The following is a 6,000-nucleotide window of genomic DNA, read 5'->3' as shown; positions in this document are numbered from 1 at the left end:
AAAATATCAGTATTAAATATTACAGATATGAAATGATCAGTTAGTTTGGCCAATTGAGAGACAGCTCAATCATCTATTCAAGTCACAATAATTTTAATTTCATTGAAGGAAAGAGTTGGATTAACAAATTAAATTTAAAACAAATTAAATTAAACCAGTTGGATTAACAACTGGCTGACCAACCATACCCAATGAGTAGTCCTCAATGGGTCCAAGTCCACATGGAAAGAAGTAAGCAGTGGGGTACCACAAGGTTCCATCCTAGGACCAGTACTCTATTAGATTAGATTAGATTAGATTTATTGGATTTATATGCCGCCCCTCTCCGTAGACTCGGGGCAGCTCACAACAATGGTAAAAAACAATACATAGTAACAAATCTAATATTTAGCAATCTAAATTACAGTTTTAGGTTAAAAAATCCAAAAGAAACCCCAATATATAAAAAACAAGCACACAGTCGAATCATACACAGGAACTACATGGGCAAGGGGGAGATGTTTCAATTCCCCCATGCCTGATGGCAGAGGTGGGTTTTAAGGAGTTTCCGAAAGGCAACGAGGGTGGGGGCAATCCTAATCTCTGGGGGAGCTGGTTCCAGAGGGTCGGAGCCACCACAGAGAAGGCTCTTCCCCTGGGTCCCGCCAGACGACATTGTTTAGTCGATGGGACCCGGAGAAGGCCCACTCTGTGGGACCTAACCGATCATTGGGATTCGTGCGGCAGAAGGCGGTCCCAGAGATATTCTGGTCCGATGCCATGTAGGGCTTTATAGGTCATAACCAACACTTTGAATTGTGACTGGAAACTGATCGGCAACCAGTGCAGACTGCGAAGTGTTGGAGTAACATGGGCATACTTAGAGAAGCCCATGATTGCTCTCGCAGCTGCATTCTACACGATCTGAAGTTTCCAAACATTCTTCAAACATAGCCCCATGTAGAGAGCATTACAGTAGTCGAGCCTCAAGGTGATGAGGGCATGAGTGACTGTGAGCAGTGAGTCCTGATTCAGATAGGGCTGGAACTGGTGCACTAGGCGAACCTGGGCAAACACCCCCCTCGCCACAGCTGAAAGATGTTCCTCTAATGTGAGCTGTGGATCGAGGAGGACACCCAAGTTGCAGACCCTCTCTGAGGGGGTCAATACTTTCCCCCCAAGGGTAATGGAAGGACAGATGGAATTGTCCTTGGAAGGCAAAACCCACAGCCACTCCGTCTTATCCGGGTTGAGTTTGAGTCTGTTGACACCCATCCAGGCCCCAACAGCCTCCAGGCACCAGCACTATTAAAGAGTACTGGTCCTAGGATGGAACCATTAATATTTTTATGAATGACCTAGATGAGGGAATAGAAGAGGAACTAACCAAATTTGCAGATGATACCAAGCTGGTATGAGTAGCCAATACTCCAGAGAACAGGCTCAGGATCCAGATGGATCTTGACAGACTTGTACAATGGGCCCAAAACATTAAATGAGATTCAAGGCAGAGAAAAGTAAAATCCTACACCTAGGTAAAAAAAAACCAAAGATATACATATAAACTGGGTGAAACCACACTCAATAGCAATCCCTGCAAGAGGGATCTTGGAGTCTTGGTGGACAACCAATTAAATATGAGCCAGCAATGTGCAGTGGCAGACAAAAAGTTAATACAATCCTAAATTGCATTAACAAAGGGATACAATTTAGGACTAGGGAGGTACTAATACCACTCTATAAAGCCTTAGTTAGATTACACCTAAAGTATTTGGTTTTGGTTGCCAGGCTACAAAAAAGACATTGAAACTCTAGAGAAAGTACAGAAGAGAGCAACTAGGACGATAAGGGGACTGGAAACGAAAACATATGAAGAGAGGTTGCAGGAACTGGGCGTGGCTAGTCTAGCAAAGAGAAGGACCAGGGGAGTTATGATAGCAGTGTTCCAATACCTGAGGGGCTTCCACAGAAAGGAGGGGATCGTGCTGTTTTCCAGAGCACCAGAAGGCCAGACAAAGAATAACGGATGGAAGCTGACCAAACAGACTTTCAACTGGAAGTAAAGAGGAACTTTCTGATGGTGAGAGCAATCAATCAGTGGAACAGCTTGCCTGTGGAGGTTGTGCGTGCTCCAACACTTGAGACTTTCAAGGGGAGATTGGACTGCCATTTGTCTGAAAGGGTTTAGGAACTCCTGCTTGAGCACGGTTTGGATTAGATGACCTACAAGGTCCCTTCCAACTCTAATAAATAAATACATAAACAAACAAACAAACAAAAGATCAAAGTAATACCATGCCACCATGCTCTTGAAAAATTTTGCTCGTATTCTGGTACATTCATTTTCTTCATTTTTTTCACTCAGATTACGTGGCAATCCACTACGGAAACACAGCAACCTCTTCTATCAGGATCGCTTTAAAAACTTTATTTCCAGACATCACTTGCATGATTTCACATTCATAGCCATTTATTTATAGTCAACATATTAGTTCTGGAATGTTGAACATGCTGGTTCACTGAAAAAAGAACTACTAGATCAAATTTTGCAATGTTACACAACGTCATTAAATCCAAACTTTTTTCAGTTCACAGGGAAACATTAGGGAAAAATGAAGAAAAACTAACTAGTTAACTGGGTTTTCATTTTACAAGTTCACATAGTTCAAAACTGAATTTTTTTTATGCTATACTGTAATATAAACTCTTGGGAAGAAAAAATATAAACTCCTGCAGAACTTGTCATTTTACGAACACAACATATAAGAAAGACTTCCTGCTGCTCAGTGAGATTTAAAAAAAAAAATCCAATGATTACATGAGACCTAAAGAAACCCAGCTTTGGGTAATCTCAATGCTGGTGCATGGCAAAAGGGACCTAGTGAAGGGTCTATATTTGTGCAAATTCAAAGCACTTTTTAAAATAAACCTTATTCCATCCATTGTGGTTAACAAAGAAAAAAAATAAGACAAACAACATTTATTTTTAAAAAAGGAAAGAATCATAAATTCATAAACTAACTTATCATCTTGACTGTCACTGTGAGATTTGTTTATGCAGGTAGTTACAACCACAACTGAGCCCAAAGTTTATGTTGCTAAGTGAAATATTAGTTTTGTCCCATTTTTTTTTACCTTTCTTGACAGAGTTCTTAAGTGTATCACTACAGTTGTTAAGATAGTAATACAGTTACTAACACTAATAGCCAACACCCTAGATCTGTGATGGCGAAGCCATATCGGAGGGTATTTGAGCCGCTCCAAGTCTCCGGAGAGGGGCAGCATACATATCTAATATTATTATTATTATTATTATTATTATTATTATTATTATTATTGCCCTATGTCAGCTCCAGTGCCAACTGATTTTCGGCCTTGGGAAAGGCTGTTTCACCCCCAGGATGAAAGTGCAAAAAAACCCACTCAATGAACAAACCAGAAGTTCAGAAAACGCACATCCAGTTTGCCATTGTGCTGTTTTTTGCACTCCGGAGGGCTCAGGGAAGCTTCCTGAAGCCCCAGAGTGAAAAAAACCCAGCACAACAGGCAAACCAGAAGTTTGGAAAATACACTTTTAGTTTGCCCATTGTGCTGTTTTTGCACTCGGGAAGTTACACTGGAGTGCAAAAAACAGCACAATGGGCAAACCAGAAGTGCATTTTTCCAAACTTCTGGTTTGCCGGTTTGCCCATTTTTTACATCCAGGCTTCAGTGAGGCCTCTGTGTATGCAGAGGGGGGAGGGGGGATTGTGTAGATGTCTGGGGGGCAGCAAGGGGTGCGCATGTGTGGAGTGGAGGGAAGGGGTATGGGCAGTGAAGGGCTACCAACATTTTTACTACCACACTGTGGGCATGTCTTATGCATCTTCTTTCAGCATCTTTCAGTGCAAATTGGGTGCTCTGGGATGGAGCTCCCTTTTCGCTATCACACTGTGTTCCCCTCCATCCGGGCAGTAGCCCACCCCCGGGTAGGGGCATTTGGATGCATACTAGCATACCAACACACACCCTTTTGGCATGCAAACAAAAAAAAATTCACCATCACTTCACTAGATGATAGGCTTAAGATCCATATGGATCAGGATAGACTTGAACATTGGGCCCTATCAACGTAAAAGAAAAGTAGTTTTTATTAATATATTTAATAAAGACTATTTTTCCAAAAATAAATGCATTAATAGAACAATAGAACAATAGAATAGAACAGAACAGAATAGAATAGAATAGAATTTTATTGGCCAAGTGTGATTGGACACACAAGGAATTTGTCTTGGTGCAGATGCTCTCAGCTTACATAAAAGAAAAAGATACATTTGTCATAAATAATGTGGTACAATACTTAATGATTGTCATAGGGGTCAAATAAGCAATGAAGAAACTATCAATATTAATAAAAATCTTCGGATACAAGCAATAAGTTACAGTCATACAGTCCTAAGTGGGAGGAAAAGGATGATAGGAATGATGAGGGGGAAAAACTAGTAGAAATAGAAGTGCAGATTTAGTAAAAAGTCTGACAGTGTTGAGGGAATTATTTGTTTAGTAGAGTGACGGAGTTTCGGGGAAAAACTATTCTTTTGTCTAGTTGTCTTGGTGTGCAGTGCTCTGTAGCGATGTTTTGAGGGTAGGAGTTGAAACAGTTTGTGTCCAGGATGCAAGGGCTCAGTAAATATTTTCACCACCCTCTTTTTGACTCATGCAGTACACAGGTCCTCAATGGAAGACAGGTTGGCAGCAATTGTTTTTTCTGGAGTTCTGAAGTCTGTGTCAGTCTTGTTGGGTTGCAGAACCAAACCAGACAGTTATAGAGGTGCAGATGACAGATTCAATGATTCCTCTGTAGAATTGTATCAGCAGCTTCTTGGGAAGTTTGAGCTTCCTGAGTTGGCGTAGAAAGAACATTCTTTGTTGTGCTTTTTTGATGATGTTTTTAATGATAGGTGACCATTTTAGGTCTTGAGATGTGATAGAACCTAGAAATTTGAAGATCTCTACTGTTGATACTGTGTGGTCTAATATTGTGAGAGGTGGAAGGATGGAAGGGTTTCTCCTAAAGTCTACCACCATTTCTACGGTTTTGAGTGTGTTTCAGTTCTAGGTTGTTCCGGTCACACCACAAGGATAGTTGTTCAACCTCTCGTCTGTATGCAGATTCATCATTGTCTTAAATGAATCCAATCATTGTTGTATCGTCTGCAAACTTCAGTAGTTTAACAGATGGATCGTTTCAGATGCAGTCATTAGTGTATAGAGAGAAGAGAAGTGGTGAGAGTGCACAGCCTTGGGGGGGCCCTCTGCTAATTGTACATGTATTTGATGTGATTTTTCCTAGCTTCACCAGCTGCTTCCTGTCTGTTAGGATAGAGGGATTGAATCAAGATTACTTGAGGTACTAGTTCAGCTGCATAGAGCCTTAGTAAGGCCATAAGTCACTTTTTCAGTGTTGTTGCAACTTGGTCACAATGAATTATTGTAAGTCAATAGCTGCCTGTAGTTACAATGAATCTTATTAAATGTATTAGAATATTATTACTTGTTTAGCACATGTTACTTACTATGGAAATTGTAGTATTTATATTGAACTATGAACATATTGTTATTCAGCAAAATTTTATTTTTTTGTGTTTTTTTATACTAAGTTTTAATTAAACTAAGTACAAATTGGTTTCATTGTATTGTAAACTGAATGATAAGAGAAACAAGATAACCTATCATCATTACAAAGCCTTTATATAAGATGTATTAACTCTTGTTTATGGACATGAATGTAAATCTATCCAGATATATGTATGCTTTTAAAGTTACTAGTAATTTTATTATAGGATCCAATCTGGGTTGGTTACTGGGATCAGAGGTTTTGTCTTTCGAGCTTTCAGACTCCACCTGTTGGAGCCCACCTTCAGCGAGTTTCTCTCTAGCAGAGTGTGTGATGTTCTGTGGGTGGTATTTATAGCGCCTGTTGTAAGTAGCTTTTTAGATGTTGATTAGAGTGTGTTGAAGAAAAATATGGAATAAAAAGTA

This window comes from Erythrolamprus reginae, chromosome 4 (genome assembly GCF_031021105.1).
Source record: "Erythrolamprus reginae isolate rEryReg1 chromosome 4, rEryReg1.hap1, whole genome shotgun sequence".
NCBI lineage: Eukaryota > Metazoa > Chordata > Lepidosauria > Squamata > Dipsadidae > Erythrolamprus > Erythrolamprus reginae.
Note: the sequence above shows the minus strand (reverse complement) of the source record.